At 39.8% G+C, this 14,007-nt stretch overlaps 2 long non-coding RNA genes across 2 annotated transcripts; both read right to left on the minus strand.

Moving 5' to 3' along the window:
- Positions 1-713: 713 nt before the first annotated feature.
- LOC106892475 lies at positions 714-3,708 on the minus strand. Its single transcript, XR_001412861.1, has 3 exons — positions 3,601-3,708; positions 2,928-2,992; positions 714-842 (listed from the first exon to the last, which is right to left on the minus strand). It is a non-coding gene; the product is annotated as an uncharacterized LOC106892475 (long non-coding RNA).
- A 4,819-nt stretch (positions 3,709-8,527) lies between these two features.
- LOC106892477 lies at positions 8,528-12,920 on the minus strand. The gene is made up of 3 exons (XR_001412863.1): positions 12,847-12,920; positions 10,375-10,457; positions 8,528-8,651 (listed from the first exon to the last, which is right to left on the minus strand). It is a non-coding gene; the product is annotated as an uncharacterized LOC106892477 (long non-coding RNA).
- Between the last annotated feature and the right edge of the window lie 1,087 nt (positions 12,921-14,007).

The following is a 14,007-nucleotide window of genomic DNA, read 5'->3' on the forward strand; positions in this document are numbered from 1 at the left end:
AAGTTGAGGACACGTTTTCCAACCCTTTGTTTAATTTTTCCCACTCTTCTCTATTACTGACTGCTTTAAAATACTCTAAAACACTTAAGACATGATAATTTTTCCTCTGAGTAAAATATTCCTCTGAGATGTATTTTTGAGAAGGGGGAGGGAATGGGGGGTGTTTGTGGTGTAGAAGGGACAAGTCACCACAAATCTGACTTTACGGATGTGTGCGTATCCTCGTGACTGGCTATATGATTGTATTTCTATTAGCTAATATCACTCTTAAGAGAGGAAACCTGCACCAAAGTTATATTGAGGAGTTAACAAATGGGAATTTACGGAGTGTACAAAGACGTTTCCTCAGACACAGCACCCAGGATGACCTTGGGGAGACTGAAGAATTTTTTCAACTTCTGTTTCCCTCTAGCTTCCTAAACTTCTTTCTTTCTGGACAAGCCCAAAATAGCTGAAGGCAGGCAAAATGGGAACAATTTCCTTCAGTTAAAGGAGGAATTTTCTTGGGAAAAGGTGTCTAATTCAAATGCCTTTTCTAGATGTGTTAGCACATGGTGCATTTGGGAGGGATCAGTTGCCTACTGTATGGGTTGTGTTTCGTATCTGAGCAAACACAGCAGGTTTTATGGTTAAAAAAAAGAGTACTAAGGTATAGATGAATATTCTCATTCTAAAACATCTCTAACAAGAAACGGCACTAATAGTAAACGAAGTAGAAAAAGTAAGAAATCAGTACAAATTACCTGAGAGAGCTGTTAAAAACATGCAAGTCATAGTGCAGTTGCTGTTGTCATCATCATAACTGTGTGCCTCCTGCAATGGTCCAGAAAAGCAGGGAGATGCTATTGGGGGAAAACAAACAAGATTACTAACCTTAGTAGTATTTAGCAAATCAGTTAATAAAGGTAATTAAAGAGTGCTGATCATGAGAGATTACCAAAGGGCAGAGGATGCAAACCTTAGTGAAAGCTGTGAGAAGCTGAAGAAGTTGCTGAGCCCCCTCTTCCCCCCAGGACGCGAGGTACCGCACAGCAAACAGTAATAATTAAATTACTCACAGGCACTTGTAAGGAGAGGGCTGTCAAGCATCCTCATAACAGCACAGTCAAAATTAAAAACCTGTTTTCTTTTGTGCTATGGGCAGGAATGAAGATTGAGCTTCTGTACACTCAAATTCAGCAAGCAACTGTCACTTTGAGGGTTATAAACCACGCTGAGCCAGCACCTTCCTAGCTTAAAACCCTTCAGCCCTTGTCCACTAACAGCAAAGAAGGTTGTGAACCACAGCGTAGAAGTCCTGTCCCTATCTGCCCTCACCTCCTTGCCCATCATCTCTCCCCAGATCCACCACTCTGAATAATTACCTCTTTCCTTATTAATCTGTTCAGTATCTGCATTCAGGAGCTCTGGAAAACAAATCTGTGTTGTCCTGAATAGGCTCTGCAATACAGGTCATTAGTTTTGACCCTTTTTTTTAAGTCATTATAGAGGGATGAGGGATTGTATGGATTTTTTTTTTTTTTAGCTTAGTTAGGTGCTAAAATCAGATGTAAGCCACTTCCTCCAATTCGCTTGTGTTCCAAAAAGAATGAAACAAAAATACCAAAAAGGTATTTTTACCCAAAGGTAAAAGACACAAAACACAAAGACATCCAAGGCACAAAACATACTTTGCACCTAATTTGTTTTTCAACCTGCCTCACTTGTACCCAGCTGTGCCTTAGAAAACTCTATTTCTCCTTATTTCCAATAATTGCCCGAGAAGATCAAACTGCTGTGGCATGGATAAAGGTCTTTAACAGCCACCAGCCCATCCGTTTCTCCTCCTGCATCTATACTGCAAAAGCTGAAAGAAACCCCAAAATAACCTTGACTTTCTTGGGGCTAAAAACACTGTCACAAAAGTTTCACGTCTGGGAAGCATTTATATGGGTAATTGTAACACTTCTTTGTTTCACAGCTTGGATGTAGGAACAGAGAAGCAGATGTTTATTGTTTCAAAAGAAGCAACTCCAAGACCCTGCTCTGGTACCCCGTTATGTGGCAAAGCAGTGGATGCCACTGCCTGGCAAATCTGCTGCCACAGAGAAAGGGAGACAGAACAATCCAGGGGGTCCTGCAGGGCCATGGGTGCGACATAACCCCCCCGGGAAGTTCTGAAATCCTTAACTCTAGACAGTAAACACAAAAAATCTGTATTCCTAAATGAGAACTCTGAACCTGATGCCCCAAAGCTCATTAGAAATGGGTGTTCATAGAAATGAGGGGATCTCATCAATGCCAACCAATATCTAAAGGGCAGGTGGCAGGAATGTGGAGTCAGGCCCTTCCCAAGGGTGCAAGGGCACAAACTGGAACACCGGAAGTTCTACCTCAACAAATAAGAAAAATTCTTTCCTGTGAGGGTGGCAGAGCCCTGGAAGAGGCTGCCGAGAGAGGATGTGAAGTCTCCATCTCTGGAGACATTCAAAACCTGCCTGGACATGATCCTTTGCAACCTGCTCTGGGTGACCCTACTCTGGCAGGGGGGTTGGCCTGGATGATCTCCAGAGGTCTCTGTCCAGAAGCTGTCCTACCTACCTACGCTGCCTGCTCATTGCACTCTGAAAACCTTGCTTCTAGCAGCTCTTGGTAGCTCTTGTCCTCCACCTATAATCTCAGTTCCTAACATGTCCGATCTTTGGTGGCAGAGCTTCTCTTCCTCTCAGCATCTATATTCCTTTCCAGTGAATAAAAAGGGAGTATTGCCATAGATTGGTCCAGGATCTCCAGGTGGTCAGGAGCTCAGCCAGATCCACAGTCATAAAAAAGTCCCACTCAGTGACTTAGCCATGTTATGAAAGTGTGAGGTGTTGGTGCACAACTATCATCTGTGCACCCCTTTCCCAGCATGCTGTGAAAGTGCCACAGTCAAGTCTGGGACTCACCATGGAAGGCCACAAAATCACATGGAGCCTGGTGCTTGGCTCTGTCTGAGGTCAGGAACAGGTACCTACAGGAGGTATAAGAAGAGGATGAGCTTGTGGCGATATAGAATCATAGAATCATCAAGGTTGGAAGGGATCTTTCAGATCATAGAGTCCAACCATCAACCCAACACTGACAAAAGCACCACTAACCCATGATCCTCAGCACCACATCTGCCCAGCTTTTAAATCCTTCCAGGGATGGCGACTCCATCACCTCCCTGGGCAGCCTGTTCCAAGGCTTGACAACACTTTCAGTAAAGAAATTTTTCCCAATATCCATCCTCAACCTCCCCTGGTACAACTAGAGGCCGCTTCTTCTCGTACCATCACCTGTTCCTCGGGAGAAGTGGCCGACCCCCCCTGGCTACACCCTCCTTTCAGGGAGTTGTAGAGAGTGAGAAGGTCTCCCCTCAGCCTTTTTTTCTCCAGGCTGAACACCCCCCAGCTCCCTCAGCTGCTCCTGACACTATTCTTGCCATACTGTTTCCAGCTATCTGCGGTTCACGAACTTCCTGACTTCATTTCTTTCAGTTTGGTTTATCACCTGGTAACCTTTGAATCTCTGTGGAATCCTGTGAAATGTGGCAATTATCATGGAATATCAATGTCAGCAAATAATTAACTCAGTTACTTCTAAGCCGAGCAAGTTGTGCTTCTTCCTCCAATCTCTCAGTTGTGATTGCAGCCCATTTGTGAGTTACCTGAGGCTACAGCTGCCACATTTTGTCTTTCCTGATATGTTCAATAGCTTGGGATGTACTGTGCTAAACAGATAAAATGTTTTGAAGCAAGTCACTTGGAAAAAAAAAAAAAAAAGAAACACAGCAGTTATATAACTGAGGGGGTGGGGAAATAGACTAAAATAAAGAATAAGTAAAATAAAGTAAAATTAAATTAAATTCTTGAAAATTTTGAGTTTGCTTAGATTGGCCACTTCCATGCTAAACTAGCAACGTCCTAAAAACGTTTTAAAAATCATGTAATAAAGAAATAAGGGTAAAGAGGTACACACATTATTTAAAGGGTTGGTGATACTGGCATAAGAAAATCAAAATGTATGAGCCCAAGACAAGTGGAAAAAAAATTAATAACAATTTGAAAAATGCAGGTGATTGGAAAAGACCAAAATTTCAGAAATCCCACCTGTCTGGCTTTTTTCTTTATGCCTGCAACACCCACATTGGAGTAGATTAAACTTTGTTCTAACGCAGTCCCATGGCATCACATCCCTCTCAGCTTCAGGGCTGATGAACGTTCCACAGCTCTGCTCAAATGAACAGTTTGCTTTCTTAGGATACCCTATTTGTTCTTCTCTAAGCTGTTTCCTGACTTACAATGTATTTTTTTTAATTGGAAGGACTATCTCTACATTTATTGAGTATTTTAGTATTTAGTATTTGAAGACCAGGAATAAATCACAGACATACACACTAGCATTGATTATGCTTTTTTGATTATGTGGGCTTTTTTGATTTCTTTTCCTCTCTTAATTATATCTCTTTTTAATTTTTTTTTTTTTTTAAACACAGTAAAGACCGTACTTCCCTTCCTCCCTCACATGCAGGTTTTTGTGATTGAAAGCCCTGTGATGGTTGGTGGTCTTATATTACTATACCATGAGCACGTACAGTAAAGACCGTACTTCCCTTCCTCCCTCACATGCAGGTTTTTGTGTGATTGAAAGCTCTGCGATGGTTGGTGGTCTTATATTACTATACCATGAGCACGTCCCACATCACAGACAAACAAATATGAGATAAAAGCATCAACCAAAAAATACTGAAGTTTCATATAATGTGAGATAGCTTCTCTAGAATCTAGATTCTAGGATAAAAATAATTGCGAAAAATGTTTTTAATCTATAGTGGCACACATATACATATATACACACACATATATAAACACACATGGACATGATTGCAGAGCTCCTGCTACTCCCATTCTGTACCCAAACCTCCATTACTGTCAGTTTGATTCTTCACATATCTAACCTCTGGCAATAAGATGATTTTAAAGAAGTGTATGCATCTGTTTATCTGCCTTGACTGATAAACGTGAGGGGTAAAATATCAGCAGGTATAATTCCACTGACTCCAATGGTTCTGTGCCGCACGCACAATTTGACCTCATATGCATTATAAATATTTAAGTGCATTATTTTTGCGAGGTTATGAACATTTTGAATATTCTGAAAAACTCAGAGAGAAATAAAGGCAAATAGCAAGACAGGCGAGAGAGCGAGGGAACATCCAATTAAGAATGTCAAAAGGATTTAAATGCTCTGCTTTCAACTGCTAAAACTACTTATGTATTTGGAAACCCTGGCTGAAAACTTGTCTACCCTCCTTTAAAACCCATCATTAAATGTCACCGCTCTCTTTGACTTCACTCAGAATAGACCATGTTTTCATTTCTGTTTAATGGAAATATATTTAAAGCTATTTTTAAAACAGGTTTTCCAGAAAATATCTTAATATAAGGAGGATAAATTGGCAATTAAAAACAACTCTATCTTTTCTTTCCCTCAGATAATTTTAGTTATTTTCTAGCTTTTTGAAGTTTACAGTTTAAAAAGATATACCTATTTTTGAAATGCAGCTGCCACTGTCCCATGTTGAATAATGTGACACAAAATTATACTAAACTGAATTGTAAAAGATTTTGTTTGATCGACTGTTCTATGGACTCAATATGCTCTGTGTACAATGTGTTGAGTTATTTCTTTAAATTCTTTGGATTTACAAAACATCACAAAATCAGTCATATCAACTCAATGATCTACAGTCTATACGAGGAATAAAATAGTGTGTACAATAGTAATTAATTCAGATACTATGAGATTTTTGTGATTTGGTATTTGTTGCCTACCGGTGCACCAGGGGATAGATTTATAACCCGTAACAAGGTTAAAACCTTCAAATGAAAATTTGTAGATATAGTGTAGCATCTAGGAAATGAAATACTTGAATGTGGGTATTGTTTATGGGAGAATATTTCCTGCTTATTAAAAGCATTTCCTACAAAAGGTGAGAGGTTCATTTGTTTTCATTAGGTGGTTACTATATGAACTAGTCCTGTGCTCTTCTACTGTGGCAACGGATTTTAGACAAAAAATGGTTGGGCTGGATCCTTGATGTATAATATAACTCTTACAGAATTTTCAACCTTCCAGTTTTCAAAAGGTGAAAAGATGTTGAAAATCACATAAGACATCTTTCATAACCTGATTATACTAAATCTTAGGTATAAATACATATTTTCTGTTAAAAACTACCTAAAATAATTACAGTAGTACAGCTCTTGATTACAAGTATCTACTTATTTAACTCTGTGATTATCAACACTGGATACTGACTTCGACCACCCTGAAGATGCCAGTCATTTCATCAACTCAAAGAAACCCCCAACAATTGGCATTATTCATTGGATGCTTATAATTTGCCTGCTTTTTACATCTCTGCAATCACATTTTAAACTAACATCTGCTCGCTCTAATATCTTTGCTGTATTCTAACTTGCTTTTCTGAATTTTGCCAGCCCTGCATTTACTTATGGTGGTGTTCTGCATCTTCCTCCAGTATTTTAGAGGTTGAACAACTCACCGATTGCTCAGTAAACTGAATCTCTTACTCCAGCAAAAGAGTTTGGCTTCGTGGATAGTCATCAGACAGGCTTTGAGGGAGTATCTTCTCTTCTGCCATTTCTCCTTGGGACATCTCCTGATGCTTCCAATGCCTTGTTCCCACTTGTAAAGTGTGGATAGTGATTCTTTCCTAGGGTGTGAAATGCCTTGAGACCTGCATACGAACAATGAAAATTAACAACTGTTATCTCACTTTCAGATAATTGTCATGTTCAAAATAAGTAACTCTGTTGTTTTATCTGAAAAAGAATTTAAGATTCAGGGTCAACAGCAGTGAAAGGAGAGAGTTGATTTTCTCAGAATACAAAATTCCTCCACTCAATTAACAACAAAAAAACAAACCAAGGTTTAAAAAAGCAGAATTTAATAACCAGCCTGGAATTTTGTCAGGACTGAGACTGATATGTCTACACTTAAATCTTTTTTCTTTTTTTTTCTGGAAGCAAATAAGCTGGATCTTTATGTTGAAAGTCTTTGCAAAAGACAGCATAGCTGGCTGCAGAGCAGTTTGACAATGATTCAGAGCTGAATGAGTTTTTCTGCTGTTGCTACTAGATCACCCTGTGAGAAAGCAGAGCCTTCATCCAAGTATTGACCTGCATTTATCCTATTTTATTAGCTTAGACAGGAAAGTTACAAATCCAAAGCTTTCAGATAAAAACTGGATACCAAAACAAGACTCTACCAGCTGTAGAGGTATTAAGTCCATCAAGATGCTAACAGAGACATGCTTGTGACTGACAAACTAGGCTTATGAAATTTTTAAATTTGGGTTTGGTTAATAATTATTTAAGGAAAGACCTTCTGCTGAATGATTCTAGAAGTTTTGCATAACTTAATAGGATGGAAGCAGTGAGACTGATTTTTAGAAGACAGGGTCACCTTATTGATCTTGCCCTTTGATTTAACATAGCAAAATAAAGTAAAAAGGAGTAGGAATACTTTTTTTTTTCTGAATTCATCTGTGTGTACGGTAATCACTGACCTAAAAAAACCTACACCAACATATGCTGTAGGAAAAGCTTCAAGCGACCGCAGCATCACTATGCAAATTTCAGTAAAACATCTGTTAAGTAAGACTTAATTATGGAATTGAAGTGATTGACATGATACTAATATTATTTTCATAATAGCAAACGTATTTCTCAACTTCTGTTAAAATGAAAGTCCAACAGTTTCCATGCTTTCATCCACAGATGCCAGTGGTTTTAGCTCATTTGATTTGTTTCTTAACCAACAACGGTGGTACGTGCTAAGGATGCAGAATGGGAAGTGCTTCATTGCTATTTCTGGAGATAACGGAGCAGCACATCAATGAGAGGTTGTATGTATCTCAAGCATCAGGTTTTTTAGCTGTAGAGTATTTTCCTCAGAGTAATAAAGAGAATACTCAAAATAATAAGGGGAAAATAACTTTTGTGAATTATATTGGACTCTCGTATATCAGGTGCTCTATAAATTCAGGTTTTGGGTTGGATTATTTCATATAAATAAAGCATGACAGACTTCAGCTTGGCTCAATATAGTTCTGGGACAAAGGATTCTTCTGAGCACATACACCTCTAGGGCTCAAACTGCTTCATCAAGAGATTCAGAGATTGTTCTCTTATAGATCTTTGTGTTGGTTCTACGTAGTAGAACAGTAAAGACTACAGCTATTAATTGAACACAGTTATTGTGTAACAGGATGCTAGAGGTGTCAGGCATAAAAAATATCCACTTCCTTACTCCTATTTTGTGTTATATTTGATAGTCCTATCCATGGCAAGATAACTTTAATTTAGAGCACTCCTCAGACATTATTTCAGCAGCACAGCATACTTTCTTAACCTTACCATAATCTTTTATGTTTTCAACACAACCCATTCTTACTTTCCACTCTGCCACAAAACGGTATTGGAGAATAAAACAGTTCCTGTTCCACTCGTGTGGGTAATTAGGAGCTCCCACTGAGACATTTTTCATTCCCAGGTGAGTGATGTAGGTGCTGGGAACTGTACTTTTGTCATACAGTTATAATCTGCAGCTCTGTAAAAACCCTATGGAAGGAGAGCAGATATACATAAATCCCATCAAAGAAGACTTTGGTCACTTACAAATATGTACTAAAATATCCATTATCATTATTAGTATTTTTTAATGCAGGATTCAAACTCAGAAAATACACTTTCAGCTAAAAAAAGAAAAAAAAACCAACCCGAAACTACATTTGAGGAGAAGCATCAAAACTCCAGTAATTTTCAAAGACTTTTGCATATACTGGAATCACACTTTCTCTCCTATTATCAGACTTGGCTTCCTACGAACTCTGAGGCTGTACTTGCAGTTAGAAATTCGAGCTTTCAAATACTTTGGTGATATAGGACTGCAAAAGAGGATCAACTATATTTATTTTTTTATGACCCAGGTTGTCTACCAAGTTCATGGTAATTTTCACTGAAAAGTCACAGTATGCTTTCAATCTAAGTTCAAAGTCTGGAAGATTTTTCAAATTATCACATCTTAAGGACTGACTATTAAAAACAAACAAGCTAACTAAAGGAAAGCTAGCTAACATATTAAAACATTTGAGCACAAGCACATGGCTTTACCGAAATGACATAATCCAACATGTTACCTGGTCTAATCAAGGCAAGTATTGTTACTTAAATGGATTTCACTTACATCAAGATGAAGATGTGAAAGTTACATCAAGATGAAGCAATCTCTTGTGAGATCCCACCTGCAGGACATAGACCTGTTGGAGTAGGGCCAGAGGAGGCCACAGAAATGCTGGGAGGGCTGGAACCTCTCTGCTGGGAGGACGGGCTGAGAGAGTTGGAGGGGCTCAGCCTGGAGAAGAGAAGGCTCCAGGGAGACCTTAGAGCCCCTTCCAGTCCCTCAAGGGGCTCCAGAAGAGATGGGGAGGGACTCTGGATCAGGGAGGGGAGCCATAGGACGAGAGGGACGGGTTTGACACTGAAAGAGGGGAGATTGAGATGAGATCTCAGGAAGAACTTCTTTGCTGTGAGGGTGGTGAGAGCCTGGCCCAGGTTGCCCAGAGAAGCTGTGGCTGCCCCATCCCTGGAGGGGGTCAAGGCCAGGTTGGAGGGGGCTTGGAGCAACCTGGGCTGGTGGGAGGTGTCCCTGCCCAGGGCAGGGGGGTGGAACAAGACAATCTTTAAGATTCCTTCCAACCTAAACTATTTTACAAAATACAGAGTAGTTGTACAATTGATCCTTCTGTGAGAGTCTTTGGTTGTTAGAGTTACAGCTCACTCAGAACTGAATTCTGGAAGCCAGGTGAGGAAGCTGTATTTTGTGCTTCCTTCTTCCCAAAAATACTTACAAAGATGCTGAAAGAATAACAGGAGGTCTGGAGTGGCAATGGGCTACTGTAAGAGGGCAGGACCGTTCCCAGCATCACTGCATGGTCAGGGTCAGGACAGATTTAACTCTGTCCTTGTGACCCTGCCAGAACTAACTCCGGAACTGGCAAAGCAGAGGGGAAGAGTGTCTGCAAAGCGCAGGAGACATCTGTCTCCCTTCTCCTGTGCCATGAGCTGTCTCCTCACTCTTGGGAGTACAAGAGTCCTTTCTGAAGCCTTCCACTGTAACGGTGGAAGTTCCCAGCTTGGCAAGCACCAAGATCTAGCTCCCTGGGAGGCTCTATTGGTACAAATTCAAGTTATAGCATATTATAGATTAAAAATACAAATTACAAAGTTCCTTCAGCGTGTTTCTATGATTAAACAGACCGACAACACTTTCCACATTCGATACCTTCGAAAATGTTCTTCAGTTCCTCCCATCACAGATATTTTTCATCTCTTCTCTTTCAAGATCAGGCAAGCTCCTTGACCTTCCTGTAACAACGCACTTGAGGTTGGCCGGCTGCTGTTGCTGTTGCATAGCCTAAGGCAACTTCCCAGCCCTGCTTACACTGAACTTCAGCTCTCACCAGCCTCCCTTCGTGTGTTACAACACCCTGGCCAACTGGGAGACCTCTCCGAACTTACCCGTGGCTGCTTTCAACAAATCCCAGAGAAGAGCTCCGAGATGTGAAGGTGCCAGAGGGGGTTGGTGGTGGCCTTGGTGAGTTGTCAGGTCACTCCCTGTGGGCTTTTATTTTTTCACATCATGCATCATTACAGTTAGATAAAGAGCCTTTTCCTTTATCCTTTCACTTCATCACTGACATCCATCGTGTCCTTAAAAATATATTTTCCTGGAGTCCCCCAGCCAAAAATCCCAACATCAGTTTTCCATTAAAAATTCAACCCGATTAGTTGCCTATTTAGGCAAATTTTTCCAGGCTACCTTAGTGCCAGAAAATTAGTATTATTAGTCTCTGCTCCTTTTCCCCCCAACAGTTTCTACTGCCTCTATCCCTTTTCAAATATTTTTTTCAAACTTTGTGAAAGTGCCCTATTTTTTATAACAAGGAATAATTTCCCTAAAAAACACAGGCTCTTGATCATGCATAAATACATGTGTTTCCTACTGCCAGTTTTTTCTTGGAGTCCCCCAGCCAAAAATCCCAACATTAGTTTTCCATTAAAAATTCAACCTGATTAGTTGCCTATTTAAGCAAATTATTCCAGGCTACCTTAGTGCCAGAAAATTAGTATTATTAGTCTCTGCTCTTTTTCCCCCCAACAGTTTCTACTGCCTCTATCCCTTTTCAAATAATTTTTTCAAACTTTGTGAAAGTGCCCTATTTTTTATAACAAGGAATAATTTCCCTAAAAAACACAGGCTCTTGATCATGCATAAATACATGTGTTTCCTACTGCCAGTATAGGCTCATACCCTAACAAAACAACTCAAAGTTTTGAAATTAAATGATAGGCACAAAATAAAAATATATATACATAAAAAAGAGATAACAAAAATACAGACCAGCTGTAAGGACAGAAACAGATACCTCTCTAAAGAAAGAGATAACAAAAATACAGACCTGCTGTAAGGACAGAAACAGATACCTCTCTAAAATGTCTATGAAGTAATGTTTAATCCTCTAGCTGGCAAAGATAATATTCTAATTAAGACTGTAATTATTGATTTTTCTTTATTACAAAGTGTCTAGGAATAAACTCTGAATGCAGCCCCATTTTCCAAAATACAAGACACAATAATAGATATCCCCCTGCCCCCTAAAAGAAAGCAGTATTTTTACTATAAACAAATGAAAATCTTCAACAGCTGTAATTCTGGCTGTCAAACAACTCTCAGGAAAAAAACAAAATGTCTATGAAGTAACGTTTAATCTTCTAGCTGGCAAAGATAATATTCTAATTAAGACTGTAATTATTGATTTTTGTTTATTACAAAGTGTCTAGGAATAAACTCTGAATGCAGCCCCATTTTCCAAAATACAAGACACAATAATAGATATCCCCCTGCCCCCTAAAAGAAAGCAGTATTTTTACTATAAACAAATGAAAATCTTCAACAGCTGTAATTCTGGCTGTCAAACAATCCATGTATTTTTACTATAAACAAATTATAATCTTCAACAGCTGTAATTCTGGCTGTCAAACAACTCTCAGGAAAAAAACAGTCTATGATAAAAGTATAGGAATAATTGTTACTTTTCCCTACCAGAGAAATACTATCTGGACAGAATGGATTAGACTGATGAGACATGAATAATTGTTACTTTTCCCAACCAGAAAAATACCATCTGGACAGAATGGATTAGACTGATGAGACATTCCAGCCCATGTAAATTACTTTACTGAAAACATACCTGTAGAAATTAATTCAGGTAAACAATATTTAAAGGCAATTACAATTATTTTAATGATAAACATATATTAATATGCATATTAAAGCATTCTATTAGATCGATGTATGGTGCTTGAGCACTTAATACTACCTGGCACTGGGGGTAAATGCTGAACACCTTATTATTTGAAAACAAAGAGGACTGGGTCCAACTGTTACTCTTCAATGTGTTTAAGGATAGATGCTTTCTATTTAAATGACCTAAGAATAGGAAAGTACCCTCACAGTTTTCAAGGTAGAGCATGCTCAGTTTTCTACAATCTCTCTGTAGCCTCCCAAAAATAAATCTTAAACCACTGTAGGTTTTAATCATCTTAAATATTTAATATGTTTTAATATAAAAATAAGCTATGAAGATGAAGTAGCTTCCTGGTGGGGTATGCCTCTCCCAGCTGTGAGAGGATTATAACAACATCTTAATTTCCTTCTACATAGCTCCCTATGTCTCCTCAACAGAAATCTTACCTTCTCTGCTGCTTTCAGGGAAAAGAAAATGGAGATCTTCAGCTATCTTCACATCACCATCTTTTATTATGTACATCCATAGGCAAAAAAAAAAAAAACCAACAAAAAAACCCAAATAAGTGATTTTGCACTCAGAACTTAAATATTAGCACAGTGTGTTCCAGGCTGCATGTCTCTTTTTAATGGCTATAGCTAAAATTCAGTTAGAATAATATCCTTTTTAAATGACAAATCACATAGATAACATAACCCGCTGTTCAAGCACATAAATAAATCAGGTGATGTCAGATCTCATGTTGCAACACTTGCTCCTGCCTCCATCACCCTCACCCCATGAGGGCTACATGCTGGCTGTGAAACACTTGTAACGCCAAACGCTGTAACCTTTAGTCGGTTTTCATGTTGGTTTTAATGTTACCTTCCAGTAATAACTGCAGTTCCTGTGAAATGTTCTGTACAAAGCTGCTCGCCTGCCTTGGAACCGTTCTGTACGACAGCGTGTAGCTGTCAGAGCTGGCACTTGGAGCACAGCTTGTGTTTGTTCTGGACAGTGAGGCCCCTGGCACAGCAGTTGGCCCATGGCAAGGGTGGGTTTGATGGCCCACATCAAAAAAAATAAACTGTGCTTAATTTTCCCTTGGCGTTGCTGAAGCAATGACAGCACAGTAATATGTAGGAAATACTGTAATCCCATTAGTGTGTGTAGCCAAAGAAATTATTGGGCCCAAGCCAAAGAAATTATTGGGCCCAAGCCAGTGGTGTGAGGTTCAACAAGGCCAAGGTCCTGTTCTCGGGTCGCACCAACCCCATGGACGCTACAGGCTGGGAGGAAGACCGGCTAGAAAAGGACCTAGGGGTGTTGGTTGACAGCAGCTGAACATGAGCCAGCGGTGTGCCCAGGTGGCCAAGAAGACCACCAGCATCCCAGCCTGTATCAGAAACAGTGTGGCCAGCAGGACTGGGGCAATGATTGCCCCCCTGTACTGGGCACTGGTGAGACCCCACCTTAAGTGACGTGTCCAGTTTTGGGCCCCTTACCACAAAAAAAGACATTGAGGTGCTGGAGAGGGTCCAGAGAAGGGCGACAGAGCTGGTGAGGGGTCTGGAGCACAAGTCTGGTGAGGAGAGGCTGAGGGAGCTGGGGGTGTTCAGCCTGGAGAA

Source organism: Calidris pugnax, unplaced genomic scaffold, assembly GCF_001431845.1.
Source record: "Calidris pugnax isolate Ruff unplaced genomic scaffold, ASM143184v1 scaffold195, whole genome shotgun sequence".
In the NCBI taxonomy this organism is placed as follows: Eukaryota; Metazoa; Chordata; class Aves; order Charadriiformes; family Scolopacidae; genus Calidris; species Calidris pugnax.